This window comes from Budorcas taxicolor, chromosome 5 (genome assembly GCF_023091745.1).
Source record: "Budorcas taxicolor isolate Tak-1 chromosome 5, Takin1.1, whole genome shotgun sequence".
NCBI classification, from domain to species: Eukaryota; Metazoa; Chordata; class Mammalia; order Artiodactyla; family Bovidae; genus Budorcas; species Budorcas taxicolor.
Genome location: NC_068914.1, coordinates 103,174,241 through 103,189,709, shown reverse-complemented (window position 1 = coordinate 103,189,709; position 15,469 = coordinate 103,174,241). Strand labels below are relative to the sequence as shown.

The window sequence follows — 15,469 nt, the reverse complement described above, 5'->3', positions numbered from 1 at the left end:
TACCAAAGTACTGACAAAATAGAGATTTTACTAAGTGAATATCAATGTAGGAAAAAAAAGGAAAATATAAAAATACAACATAGGATAGAAAGCAGAATATACACACACATATAGAGAGAATAATAATATTTAGATGGCAGAGATTTTGAAGAAAAAATGTTCTCTGAAAGATAATGTTTTATGTTTGATTTTAGATATTCATACAATTTAGTTTCCTTAGCCAATGACACAGATCCAGTCTATGAAAAATCCATTCTGCCTCCTCTGTACTCTGGACTCTCTACACAATTTCCCCAACTTTTTGTACCAGGGATCAGTTTAGTAGATAACAACTTTTCCAAGGACCTGGGTGGAGGCTAGTTACAGGATGGTTCAAGCTCATTTTGTGTATTGTGCACTTTATTTCTATTATTATTATATCTTTGTCACATCAAATCATCAGGCATTAGATTTCAGAGTTCAGAAACCCTGGCTCCAATACGCGCGATGGTCACAATAGTGACTGCATTAGGTGTGACTCAGATAAGGAGTCAGAAGTTAGGAAGGTGGATGTGTCAGAGTGAGAGCTTAGAAGTCTTTCATATTGTTGAAGATTTAAGTCCAATGACTTTCATTTGGGAGATGGACCTATTTGAGTGACCTTTTCCCTGACATATTTGGATTTTCTAAATTAACTAGCAAAATAATAATATAAGAAATCAGGTAAAAGATTAGGAAATAATGCAATCTAACTGAATTTGAAGAAAAGATGAGGAGTTTCCCATTGGGAAATAATTATTTTAGGAAAAGATTTAAAAGATCAACAGATAGCATTTCTATTCCAGTATTTCAAATATATAGAAAAGCCTAGGTTAAAATTCCTGCTCTTCGCATTTAGAGTATGTGATATATAGATGGCGGAGGAATAGGATGGGGAGACCACTTTCTCCATCACAAATTCATCAAAAGAACATTTCAACGCTGAGTAAATCCCACAAAACAACTTCTGAATTCTGGCAGAGGACATCAGGCACCCAGAAAAGCAGATCATTGTCTTCAAAAACAGGTAGTAAAAAATATAAAAGATGAAAAAAGAGACAGAAGAGGTAAGGAGGGAGCTCCGTCCTTGGAAGGGAGTCTTCAAAAGAGAGAAGTTTCCAAACACCAGGAAACACTCTCGCTGCTGAGTCTGTGGTGAACCTTGGAAGCACAGAGGGCAACATAATAGGGAGGAAAAATAAATAAATAATTAAAACCAACAGATTACGAGCGCAACAGTAACTCCCCCAGCAGAGAAGCAGCACAGACGCCTGCATCCACCACTAGCAAGTGGGGGCTGGACAGGAAGGCGCCGGCCGCAGTGCTTTTTAAGAATCGGGCCAGAATGCACTGAGTGTAATCAGAGCAAACTAACTTGGGCTAGCAAACCAGAATGTGGGATAGCTACCACGCAAAAAGCTCTAACATAAGACACCACCAGGACTGTGCACAGAACAAAGGATGGAACAGAATTAGCCAGCTGCAGACCATCACCCTCCGGTTGCAGGCAGCCAGAGCCAGAAGGGCCAGAAAGGGGGCAATTGCAGCCCCAGAGAGACATTGTCTACCAAACTACAAGCAGGATCCTTTGCTAACTAAGACTTCCTGGGGTTCTGGACAGTCATCATCCGCCTGAGAAGGTGCGCCAGTTGTACACCCAGAAAAGTGAGCAGCAGGGACCGGAAAGGCGATAAGTTGCAGCGACCACACTCGCCAAACACCTGAGCTACTCGGACTTGGGAAGGGCACAAAATGCAGGCCCAACCGAGTCTGCACCTCTGAGGACTACCTGAGTCCCTGAGCCTGAGCAGCTTAGACTGGGGAGGTGCATGCAGCCCAGGGCCGGCCTCAGACGGTTCCTGGAGGAGCAACCTAGAGCCTGAGCAGTGTGCACCTTGAACGGGAGCAGGCCCAGCGTGGCTGAGATACTGTGAGCACACACCAGTGTTATTTGTTTGCAGCGTCCCTCCCTCCCCACAGCACGACTGAACAAGTGAGCCTAAAGAAAGTGTCCACCACCGCCCCCCTTGTGTCAGGGCGGAAATCAGACACTGAAGAGACCAGCAAACAGAAGAAGCTAAAACAGAGGGAACCACCTTGGAAGTCACAGGTGCAATAGATTAAAACCCTGTCATTAGTACCGACTACACGGGAAGGGGCCTATAGATCTTGAGAAATATAAGCCGGACCAAGGAACTATCTGAAAATGAACTGATGCCACACTGCCCACAACAACATCAGAGAAAGTCCCAGATATACCTTTATTATTTTTATGATCATTCTTTTTGTTTGTTTGTTTGTTTTTTCTTCTTTTCTTTTTCTTCTTTAACATTTTTAAAATTTTTAAGTTCTCTATTTCTCCTCTGATTTTTATTTTTATAACTTTATATATATAATTTATATGTGTGTGTGTGTGTGTGTGTGTGTGTGTGTGTGGTTGTTGTTTTTTAATAATTCTTGTGACTTTTTTTCTTGTTTTTATTTTCTATAATATTGTATTTTTGAAAATCCAACTTCTACTCTAGATTTTTTATCTTTGCTTTTTGGTATTTGTTATCAATTTTGTACCTTTAAAAACCCAATCTTCAGTACCCATTTTCACTTGAGAGAGAAATTACTGCCTTGACCGCTCTCTCCTCCTTTGGACTCTCCTTTTTCTCCACGAGGTTGCCTCTGTCTCCTCCCTCCCCCTTCTCTTCTCTGCCCAACTCTGTGAATCTCTGTGTGTTCCAGATGGTGGAGAACACTTAGGGAACTGGTTACTGGCTGGATCTGTCTCTCTCCTTTTCATTTCCCTCTTTGATCCTCCTGGCCACCTCTGTCTCCTTTCTCCCTCTCCTCTTCTCTGTTTAACTCCGTGAACATCTCTGAGCAGTCCAGACTGTGGAGCATGCATAAGGAAGTGATTACTGGTAGCTAGCTCTCTCCTCTTTTGATCCCACATCATCTCATTCCACTCACCTCTAACTCCCCACTCTCTCTTCTCTTCTCCATGTAACTCAGTGATCCTCTCTGGGTGTCCCTCAGTGTGGAAAAACTTTTCATCTTTAACCTAGATGTTTTATCATCAGTGCTGTATAGATGGAGAAGTCTTGAGGCTACTGTAAAAATAAAACTGAAAACGAGAAGCAGGAGGCTTAAGTCCAAATCCTGAGAACATCAGAGAACTCCTGACTCCAGGGAACATTAATTGATAGGAACTTATCAAATGCCTCCATACCTACACTGAAACCAAGCACCGCCCAAGGGCCAACAAGTTCCAGAGCAAGACATACCATGCAAATTCTCCAGCAAAACAGGAACACACCCGTGAGCTTCAATATACAGGCAGCTCAAAGTTACTCCAAAACCATTGACATTTCATAACTCATTACTGGACACTTCATTGTACTCCAGAGAGAAGAAATTCTGGTGGGTGGACCTGATACAAGCTTCCCTAACCAAGAAACCTTGACAAGCCACTGATACAATCCCACCCACAGCAAGGAAACTCCATAATAAAAAGAACTCCACAAACTGCCAGAATACAGAAAGACCACCCCAAACGCAGCAATATAACCGAGATGAGGAGACAGAGGAATACTCATCAGGTAAAGGAACAGGATAAATGCCCACCAAACCAAACAAAAGTGGAAGAGATAGAGAATCTACTTGATAAAGAATTCCAAATAATGATAGTGAAAATGATCCAAAATCTTGAAATCAAAATGGAATCACAGATAAATAGCCTGGAGACAAGGATTGAGAAGATGCAAGAAAGGCTTAACAAGGACCTAGAAGAAATAAAAAAGAGTCAATATATAATGAATAATGCAATAAATGAGATCAGAAACACTCTGGAGGCAACAAATAGTAGAATAACGGAGGCAGAAGATAGGATTAGTGAAATAGAAGATAGAATGGTAGAAATAAATGAATCAGAGAGGAAAAAAGAAAAACGAATTAAAAGAAATGAGGACAATCTCAGAGACCTCCAGGACAATATGAAACACTCCAACATTCGAATTATAGGATTCCCAGAAGAAGAAGACAATAAGAAAGAGCATGAGAAAATACTTGAGGAGATAATAGTTGAAAACTTCCCTAAAATGGGGAAGGAGATAATCACCCAAGTCCAAGAAATCCAGAGAGTCCCAAACAGGATAAACCCAAGGTGAAACACCCCAAGACACATATTAATCAAAGTAACAAAGATCAAACAGAAAGAACAAATATTAAAAGCAGCAAGGGAAAAACAACAAAAAACACACAAGGGGATTCCCATAAGGATAACAGCTGATCTTTCAATAGACACTCTTCAGGCCAGGAGGGAATGGCAAGACATACTTAAAGCAATGAAAGAAAACCTACAGCCCAGATTACTGTACCCAGCAAGGATCTCATTCAGTTATGAGGGAGAAATCAAAAGCTTTACAGACAAGCAAAAGCTGAGAGAATTCAGCACCACCAAACCAGCTCTCCAACAAATGCTAAAGGATATTCTCTAGACAGGAAACACAAAAAGGGTGTATAAACTTGAACCCCCCAAAATAAAGTAAATGGCAATGGGATCATACTTATCAATAATTACCTTAAATGTAAATGGGTTGAATGCCCCAACCAAAAGATGAAGATTGGCTAAATGGATACAAAAACAAGACCCCTATATATGTTGTCTACAAGAGACCCACCTCAAAACAAGGGACACATACAGCCTGAAAGTGAAGGGCTGGAAAAAGTTTTTCCATGCAAATAGAGACCAAAAGAAAGCAGGAGTAGAAATACTCATATCAGATAAACTAGACTTTAAAACAAAGGCTGTGAAAAGAGACAAAGAAGGCCACTACATAATGATCAAAGGATCAATCCAAGAAGAAGATATAACAATTATACATATATATGCACCCAATAGAGGAACACCACAATATGTAAGACAAATGCTAACAAGTATGAAAGGAGAAATTAACAATAACACAAGAATAGTGGGAGGCTTTAATACCCTACTCACACCTATGGACAGATCAACTAAACAGAAAATTAACAAAGAAACACAACTTTAAATGATACAATAGACCAGTTAGACATAATTGATATCTATAGGACATTTCACTTCGAAACAATGAATTTCACCTTTTTCTCAAGTGCTCACAGAACCTTCTCCAGGATAGATCACATCCTGGGCCATAAATATAACCTTGATAAATTCGAAAAATAGGAAATCATTCCAAACATCTTTTCTGACCATAATGCATTAAGATTAGATTTCAATTACAGGAGAAAAACTATTAAAAATTCCAACATATAGAGGCTGAACAACGCACTTCTGAATAACCAACAAATCATAGAAGAAATCAAAAAAGAAATAAAAATATGCTTAGAAATGAATGAAAATGAAAACACAACATCCCAAAACCTGTGGGACACTGTAAAAGCAGTGCTAAGGGGAAAGTTCATAGCAATACAGGCTTACCTCAAGAAACAAGAAAAAAGTTAAATAAATAACCTAACTCTACACCTAAAGCAACTAGAAAAGGAAGGAAGAAATGGAGAACCCCAGGGTTAGTAGAAGGAAAGAAATCTTAAAAAATTAAGGCAGAAATAAACGCAAAAGAAACAAAATAGACCATAGCAAACATCAACAAAGCCAAAAGCTGGTTCTTTGAAAGGATAAATAAAATTGACAAACCATTAGCCAGACTCATCAAGAAACAAAAGGAGAAAAATCAAATCAATAAAATTAGAAATGAAAATGGAGAGATCACAACAGACAACACAGAAATACAAAGGATCATAAGAGACTACTATCAGCAATTATATGCCAATAAAATGGACAATGTGGACGAAATGAACAAATTCTTAGAAAAGTACAAGTTTCCAAAACTGAACCAGAAAGAAATAGAAAATTTTAACAAACCCGTCACAAGCATGGAAATTGAAATGTAACCAGAAATCTTCCAGCAAACAAAAGCCCAGGTCCAGACGGCTTCACAGCTGAATTCTACCAAAAGTTTAGAGAAGAGCTAACACCGATCCTACTCAAACTCTTCCAGAAAATTGCAGAGAAAGGTAAGCTTCCAAACTCATTCTATGAGGCCACCATCACCCTAATACCAAAACCTGACAAAGATGCCACAAAAAGAGAAAACTAGAGGCCAATATCACTGATGAACATAGATGCAAAAGTCCTTAACAAAATTCTAGCAATCAGAATCCAACAACACATTATAAAGATCATACACCATGACCAAGTGGGCTTTACCCTGGGGATGCAAGGATTCTTCAATATCCACAAATCAATCAATGTAATTCACCACATTAACAAATTGAAAAATAAAAGCCATATGATTATCTCAACAGATGCAGAGAAAGCCATTGACAACGTCCATTTGTGATAAAATCTCTCCAGAAAGCAGGAATAGAAGGAACATACCTCAACATAATAAAAAGTTATATATAACAACCCCACAGCAAACATTATCCTCAATGGTGAAAAATTGAAAGCATTTCCCCTAAAGTCAGGAACAAGACAATTGTGCCCATTTTCACCACTACTATTCAACATAGTTCTGGAACTTCTGCCCACAGCAATCAGAGCAGACAAAGACATAAAAGGAATCCAAATTGGAAAAGAAGACATAAAACTCTCACTGTTTGCAGATGACTTGATCCTCTACATAGAAAACCCTAAAGACTCCACCAGAAAATTACTAGAGCTAATCAATGAATATAGTAAAGTTGCAGGATATAAAATCAACACACAGAAATCCCTTGCATTCCTATATACTAATAATGAGAAAGTAGAAAAAGAAATTAAGGAAACAATTTCATTCACCATTGCAACGAAAAGAATAAAATACTTAGGAATATACTACCTAAAGAAACTAAAGACCTATATATAGAAAACTATAAAACACTGATGAAAGAAATCAAAGAGGACACTAATAGATGGAGAAATATACCATGTTCATGGATTGAAAGAATCAATATAGTGAACATGAGTATACTACCCAAAGCAATCTACAGATTCAATGCAATCCCTATCAAGCTACCAGCGGTATTTTTCACAGAGCTAGAACAAATAATTTCACAATTTGTATGGAAATTAAAAAATGAACAAAAAAACTCCAATAGCCAAAGCAATCTTGAGAAAGAAGAATGGAACTGGAGGACTCACCCTGCCTGACTTCAGGCTCTACTACAAAGCCACAGTCATCAAGACAGTATGGTACTTGCACAAAGACAGAAATATAGATCAATGGAACAAAATAGAAAGCCCAGAGATAAATCCACACACTTATGGACACCTTATCTTCGAGAAAGGAGGCAAGAATATACAATGGATTAAAGACAATTTCTTTAACAAGTGGTGCTGGGAAAATTGGTCAACCACTTGTAAAAGAATGAAACTAGAACACACTATAACACCATACACAAGAATAAACTCAACATGAATTAAGGATCTAAACATAACACCAGAAACTAAAAAACTCCAAAAGGAGAACATAGGCAAAACACTCTCTGACATACATCACAGCAGGATCCTCTGTGATCCACCTCCCAGAATACTGGAAATAAAAGCAAAAATAAACAAATGGGATCTAATTAAAATTAAAAGCTTCTGCACAACAAAAGAAAATATAAGCAAGGTGAAAAGACCACCTCTGGAATGGGGGAAAATAATAGCAAATGAAGCAACTGACAAACAACTAGTCTCAAAAATATACAAGCAAGTCCTGCAGCTCAATTCCAGAAAAATAAACGACCCAAGCAAAAATGGCCCAAAGAACTAAATAGACATTTCTCCAAAGAAGACATACGGATGGCTAACAAACACATGAAAATCACTCATTATCAGAGAAATGCTAATCAAGTCCACAATGAGGTACCATTTCACACAAGTCAGAATGGCTGCGATCCAAAAGTCTACAAGCAATAAATGCTGGAGAGGGTGTGGAGAAAAGGGAACCCTCTTACACTGTTGGTGGGAATGCAAACTAGTACAGCCACTGTGAAGAACAGTGTGGAGATTCCTTAAAAAACTGGAAATAGAACTGCCTTATGACCCAGCAAATCCACTACTGGGCATACACACCGAGGAAACCAGAATTGAAAGAGACACATGTACCCCAATGTTCATTGCAGTACTGTTTATAATAGCCAGGATGTGGAAGCAACCTAGATGTCCATCAGCGGATGAATGGATAAGAAAGCTGTGGTACATATACACAATGGAGTATTACTCAGCCATTAAAAAGAATACATTTGAATCAGTTCTGATGAGATGGATGAAACTGGAGCCGATTAAACAGAGTGAAGTAAGCCAGAAAGAAAAACACCAATACAGTATACTAACACATATATATGGAATTTAGAAAGATGGTAATGATAACCCTGTATGCGAGACAGCAAAAGAGACACAGATATATAGAACAGAATTTTGGACTCAGAGGGAGAGGGAGAGGGTGGGATGATTTGGGAGAATGGCATTGAAACATGTATAATATCATGTAAGAAACGATTCGCCAGTCTAGGTTCGATACAGGATACAGGATGTTTGGGGCTGGTGCACTGGGATGACCCAGTGAGATGATATGGGGAGGGATGTGGGAGGGGGGTTCAGGATTTGGAATTCATGTACACCCGTGGTGGATTCATGTCAACGTATGGCAAAACCAATACAGTATTGTAAAGTAAAATAAAGTAAAATTAAAAAAAAAGAAAAAAAATAGTATGTGATATGGATAAAAATTTTAAGCATATTTTTAACTCCATTTCAATCAGTGAAATAGTTATTTTAAATGAAATATTCTATGAGAAACACACACTGGAATATGGTAAAAAAAAAAAAATCTTTAAAGATAAGTTGTTTCGAAGATCTCCCAAGTTAAATTAGTATGACATAGCCCTTCCAGAAATAAATTCCAGTGCTATCTGTGAATAGTTTCCTTTTCTTTAAGCTTCTTTGTGTTTTACCCTGAAGGATACTCAAAAGAAGAAGAAAAGGAGAAACTACATAGAAATAAGAGAGTTTATCCTTCTGGGACTGTCAGATGACCCACAACTTCACGTTGTGAGCTGTGTCTTTCTACTCACCATCTGCATGCTCAGAATCATTGGAAACCTGACCATTATCACCCTAACCCTGCTGGATGCCCACCTACAGACCGTCATGTATTTCTTCCTCAGAAATTTCTCCATATTAGAGGTGTCATCCACAACTGTCACTATACCCAAGTTCCTTATCACCATTATTACAGGAGATAAAACCTTTTCTTTTACTGATTTTATGACTCATTTTTCTTTCTTTTCATTCTCTTGGGAGTCATTGAGTTTTGTCTACTGGCTGCCAAGTCTTCCAACCATTACACTGCCATCTGCAAATAGCTGCATTACATGAGCATCATGAATCATAGAGTCTGCACACTCCTTGTCTTAGCTTCTTGCCTGCTTCATCCTTAATCATTTTCTCATCACTCATGCTGTTCAGACAACTTGATTATGCTATTGATAATTTTAATTGTGATTATTTCCCCTTTCACATATTTCTTGTTCAGACACCAAATTGCTATAGATGATGGGCTTTTCTGCTGTGTTTACCCTAATGTTCACTGTGGTATTAATAATTCTGTCCTATCCATATATCATCAGAACAATTTTGAGGATCACTTCCACCTCTCAGAGGACGAGGGCCTTTTCCACGTGTTCTTCCCACAAATTGTCATCTCTATCTCTTATGGCAGCTACATTTTCATGTACATGAATCCATCAGCAAAGGACAGGGTGTCTTTGAGCAGGGGAGTGGCTGTTGTAAACATCTCAGTAATTCCCATGCTGAACCCCTTTATTTGTATCCTAAGGTATCTGAAAGTCAACTGAGCCTTCATGAACATGGCCAAGAAGACTGTACTCTTCTCAAGGAAATGAAAAAATAAAAGCCTTGTTTTATAAATCAGAGGCATAAAAACGAGCAATCAAATAAAAAACAGGGCTTTCAAAGTCTATTAATTTTCACATAGTCTCCCTGGAAGTATTTTTCAGTGCTTATACTTTTGTTGCCAGCATTATACCAAATATGAGTGCAGTTGTCCAGTAGTTTGAACATTCTTTGGCATTGCCTTTCTTTGGGATTGGAATGAAAACTGAGATATTGAGTGCAGCATTTTAACAGCATCATCTTTTAGGAATTGAAAGAATTCAACTGGATTTCCATCACCTCCACTAGTTTCGTTCATAGTGATTCTTCCTAAGGCTAACCTGACTTCAGACTCCAGGATGTCTGGCTCTAGGTGAGTGATCACACCATCATGGTTATCTGGGTCATTAAGATCTTTTTCTGTATTGTTCTTCTGTGTATTCTTGCCAGCTCTTCTTAATATTTTCTGCTTCTATTAGGTCCATTCCATTTCTGTACTTTATTGTGACCATCTTTGCATGATATGTTCCTTTGGCATCTCTAATTTTCTTGAAGAGATGTCTAGTCTTTCCCATTCTATTGTTTTCCTCAGTTTCCTTGCATTGTTCACTGAGGAAGGCTTTCTTACCCCTGCTTGCTATTCTTGGGAACTTGGCATTCAAATGGATATATCTTTCCTTTTCTCCTTTGCTATTCACTTCCCTACTTTTCTCGGCCATTTGTAAGACCTCCTCAGACAACCATTTTGGCTTTTTGCATTTCTTTTCCTTGAGGATGATCTTGGTCACTGCCTCCTGTAGAATGTCACGAACCTCTGTCCATAGTTTTTCAGGCACTCTATCAGATCTATTCCCTTGAATCTATTTGTCACTTCCACTGCATAATCATATAGAATTTGATTTAGGTTATACCTGAATGGTCTAGTGGTTTTCCCTACTTTCTTCAATTTAAGTCTGAATTTGGCAGTAAGGAACTCATGATCCAAGCCATAGTCAGCTCCCAGTCTTGTTTTTGCTGACTGCATAGATCTTCCCCATCTTCAGCTGCAAAGAATATAATCAATCTGATTTTGGTATTGACCATCTGGAGATGTTCATGTGTAGAGTCTTCTCTTGTGTTGTTGGAAGAGGGTGTTTGGTATGACCAGTATGTTCTCTTGGCATAACTCGATTAGTCTTTGCCCTGCTTCATTCTGTATTCCAAATCTGCCTATTATTCCAGGTGTTTCTTGACTTCCTACTTTTGCATTCCAGTCCCCTGTGATGAAAAGGACATCTTTTTGGGGTGTCAGTTCTAAAAGGCCTTGTAGGTCTTCATAGAGCAGTTCAACTTCAGGTTCTTCAGCACTACTGGTCAGGGCATAGACTTGGATTACTTTGATATTGAATGGTTTGCCTTGGAAACAAACAGTTCATTCTGTCATTTTTAAGATTTCACCCAAGTACTGCATTTCGGACTCCTTTGTTAACTATGAGGGCTACTCCATTTCTTCTACTTCTTACCCTCAATAGTAGATATAAAAGTCCTCTGAGTTAAATTTGCCCATTCCAGTCCATTTTAGTCCCCTGATTCTAAAATGTTGATGTTCAGTCTTGCCATCTCCTATTTGACCACCACTGATTTACCTTTCCATGTGGTCGCAAAGAGTCAGACATGACTGAGCGACTGAACTGAACTAAACTGATTTACTTTAATTCATGGACCTAACCTTCCAGGTTCCTATGCAATATTGTTCTTTACAGCAACAGACTTTCCTTACATCACCAGTCACATCCAAACTTGGCATTGTTTTCACTTTGCCTCCATCTCTTCATTCTCTCTAGAGTTATTTCTCCACTCTTGCCTAGTAGCATATTGGGCACCTACCGACCAGGGGAGTTCATCTTTTAGTGTCATATTTTTTTGCATTTTCATACTGTTCGTGGGATTCTCGTGGCAAGAGTACTGTAGTGGTTTCCATTCCCTTCTCCAGTGGCCCATGTTTTGTCTGAACTCTCCACCATGAAGAATGTCCAAACTACTGCACAATTACACTGATCTCACACTCTAGCAAACTAATGGTCAAATTCTCTGAGTGAGGCTTCAACGGTACGCTAACCGAGAACTTCCAGATGTTACAACTGGATTTAGAAAAGTTGAAGGAAGCAGAGATCAAATTACCAACATCTGTTGGGCCATAGAAAATTCAACAAAGTTCCAGAAAAACAATAAAGTTCTGCTTTATTGACTATCCAAAGCCTTTGACTGTGTGGATCACAACAAACTGTTGAAAATTCTTAAAGAGATGGGAATACCAGATCACCTTACCTACATCCTGAGAAATCTGTATGCCATTCCAGAAGCAGCAGCTAGAAGTGGGCATGGAATAACGGACTGGTACCAAATTGGGAATGGTCAATTGGGAATATGGCTATTGTGAATAGTGCTGCAATGAACATTGGGGTACCTGTGTCTTTTAGAATTGTGATTTTCTGAATATATGCCCGGTAGTGAGATTGCTGAGTCATATGGAAGTTTTATTCCTATTTTTTAAAGAAATCACCATACTATTCTTCATAGTGGCTCTATAAATTCACATTCTCACCAACTGTGCAAGAGGATTCCCATTTCTTCACATCTTCTCCAGCATTTGTTTGATGATGACCGTCTTGACCAATGTGAGGTTTTACCTCATTGTAGTTTTGACAAGTGAAGCTGGGTATTTTTTAATGTGTTTATTAGCCATCTTTATCTCTTCTTTGGAGAAATAGCCATCTATTTAGGTTTTCTGCGTATTGTGTCAATGACTTGTTCTTTTGTTATTGAACTACATGAGTTGCTTGTATATTTTAGAGATTAATCCTTTGTCAGTTGCTTCATTTGCAAATATTTTCTCCCATTCTGAGGGTTGTATTGTCATCTTGTTTATGATTTCCTTTGCTGTGCAAAAGCTTATAAGTTTAATTAGGTCCCACTTGTTTTTATTTCCAACAAAAGGAGGTGGAGGTCTTTAATCCTTTTTGAGTTTATCTTTATGAATGGTGTTAGGAAGTGTTCTAATTTTATTCTTTTACACATAGCCGTCCGATTTTCCCTGCACTGCTTATTGAAGAGGATGTCTTTCCTCTGTTGCATATTCTTGCCTCCTTTGTCGAAGATAAGGTGCCCAAAAGTGCTTGGGTTTATCTCTGGGCTTTCTATTTCATTACGTTGATTCTTCCAATTCAAGAATTGGTATGTCTCTCTATCTGTTTATGTAATCTTTGACTTCTTTCATCAATGTCTTATAGTTTTCTTTATACAGCTCCCTTGTGCATTTATTCCTAGATACTTTATTGTTATTGTTGCCTTGGTGAATGGAGTTGATTCTTTATTTTCTCTTTCAGATTTCTGTTACTAGTGTGTTGGAATTCAATGGATTTCTGTGTATTGATTTTGTATCCTGCAACCTTACTAAATTAACTGATTCAGTTCAGTTCAGTTCAGTTCAGTTCAGTTGCTCAGTTGTGTCTGACCTTTGTGACCCCATGAATCGCCGCACGCCAGGCCTCCCTGTTCATCATCAACTCCCGGAGTTCACTCAGACTCACATCCATCGAGTCAGTGATGCCATCCAGCCATCTCCTCCTCTCTCGTCCCCTTCTCCTCCTGCCCATAATCCCTCCCAGTATCAGAGTCTTTTCCAATGAGTCAACTCTTCGTATGAGGTGGCCAAAGTACTGGAGTTTCAGTTTTAGTATCATTCCTTCCAAAGAAATCCCAGGGCTGATCTCCTTCAGAATGAACTGGTTGGATCTCCTTGCAGTCCAAGGGACTCTCAAGAGTCTTCTCCAACACCACAGTTCAAAAGCAGCAGTTCTTTGGCTCTCAGCCTTCTTCACAGTCCAACTCTCCCATCCATACATGACTACTGGAAAAATTTAGTCATTTTCTGATGGTATTTTTAGGGTTTTCTTGGTATAGTATCATGCTGTCTCCAGTGAAAGTTTTACTTCTTCTTTTCCAATCTGGATCCCTCTTATTTCTTGTTCTTCTTTATTGACAATTAAAATTAACTCCAATTTTAGCTTTTCATCATGGCTGTGATTTAAGAACAGTCATATAAAACATTTCCGGAGGAAAAGATAAGGTAAAATATTCTTCAAGAGAAAATCAATAACAGTTACCTCAGAAAGTTGTTTAAGAAAAGCTATGATGAACCTAGACAGGGTATTAAAAAGCAGAAACATCACTGCTAACAATGATCCATATAGTCAAAGCTATGGGTTTTTCAGTAGTCATGTAGCGATGTGAGAGTTGGACAATAAAGAAGGCTGAGCACACAAGAATTGATGCTTTTAGACCATGCTGCTAGAGAATACTCTGGAGAGTCCTTTGGATTGTGAGATCAAACCAGTCAATCCTGCAGGAAATCAACTCTGATTATTCATTGGAAGGACTGATGCTGAAGCTGAAGAGCCAATATATTGGCCACCTGCTGTGAAAAGCACACTCACTGGAAAAGTCCCTGATGCTGGGAAAAATTGAGGGCAGGAAGGGAAGTGGGCAACAGAGGATGAGATGGTTGGATGGCATTACTAGATCATGGAAATGAGTTTGAGCAAACTCAGGGAGCTAGTGAAGGACAGGGGAGCCTCGTGTGCTGCAGTCCATGAGACCACAAATAGTTGGATACGAATGAGTGACTGAACATGAAATAAAGTTGTTCACAAGATTCAATGACCCAATATGAAGAAAATAATTAGAATAGGCCTGGAATATAGTAATTGCTGAAAAAATATTATCTCTACCTTCCTTTTTCTTCTCTCTCCTCATTATTATAAAGGTATTATAATTGTAAAAAGAGTTCAAATATACTTCAGTTTCTAAACTTTAAAAATGCTTAAGTAGATATTTATATTTTATTTCCAACACTCTAGTAATTGTCATTGTTGCATTTCATGAAAATTCCAAATAGAATAAAAATTTCCTAATAATGTCATTTCTATTATCTGGTAAAATGAAAATTTCAGAAATCCACATCAATTCTCACATTCTTTTCATCAAACTAAATGGCCTGTAAAACTGTAACACCAACCCGTTTTCTTTGCTGCTGCTACTGCTGCTAAGTCGCTTCAGTCGTGTCCAACTCTGTGTGACCCCATAGACGGCAGCCCACCAGGCTCCCTCGTCCCTGGGATTCTCCAGGCAAGAACACTGGAGTGGGTTGCCATTTCCTTCTCCAATGCATGAAAGTGAAAAGTGAAAGTGAACTCACTCAGTCGTGTCTGACTTTTAGCGACCCCATGGACTGCAGCCTACCAGGCTCCTCCATCCATGGGATTTTCCAGGCAAGAGTACTGGAGTGGGTTGCCATTGCCTTCTCCGCCGTTTCCTTACTTCATCCAAAAACATTTGAATAAAAAGTTTATAGAAAATTCTGAAGTAACATTCAACTTTATACAGTTAATTAGGTTAGTGTGGGGAATTTTTTAACACGGGAACAGATGAAAAGCACTCATACAACTGTACTGAAAGAGTTTGGGCAGATTATGAGTAATAGAAAGCATTGAAAAGAACTTTACTCTTTTAATGATATAA

The 15,469-nt window shown here is 38.6% G+C and overlaps 1 pseudogene; it reads left to right on the top strand.

Annotated features, from left to right (window-relative positions):
• Window positions 1–486: 486 nt before the first annotated feature.
• Window positions 487–9,921, top strand: LOC128048171 (olfactory receptor 6C1-like; annotated as a pseudogene).
• Window positions 9,922–15,469: the final 5,548 nt, after the last annotated feature.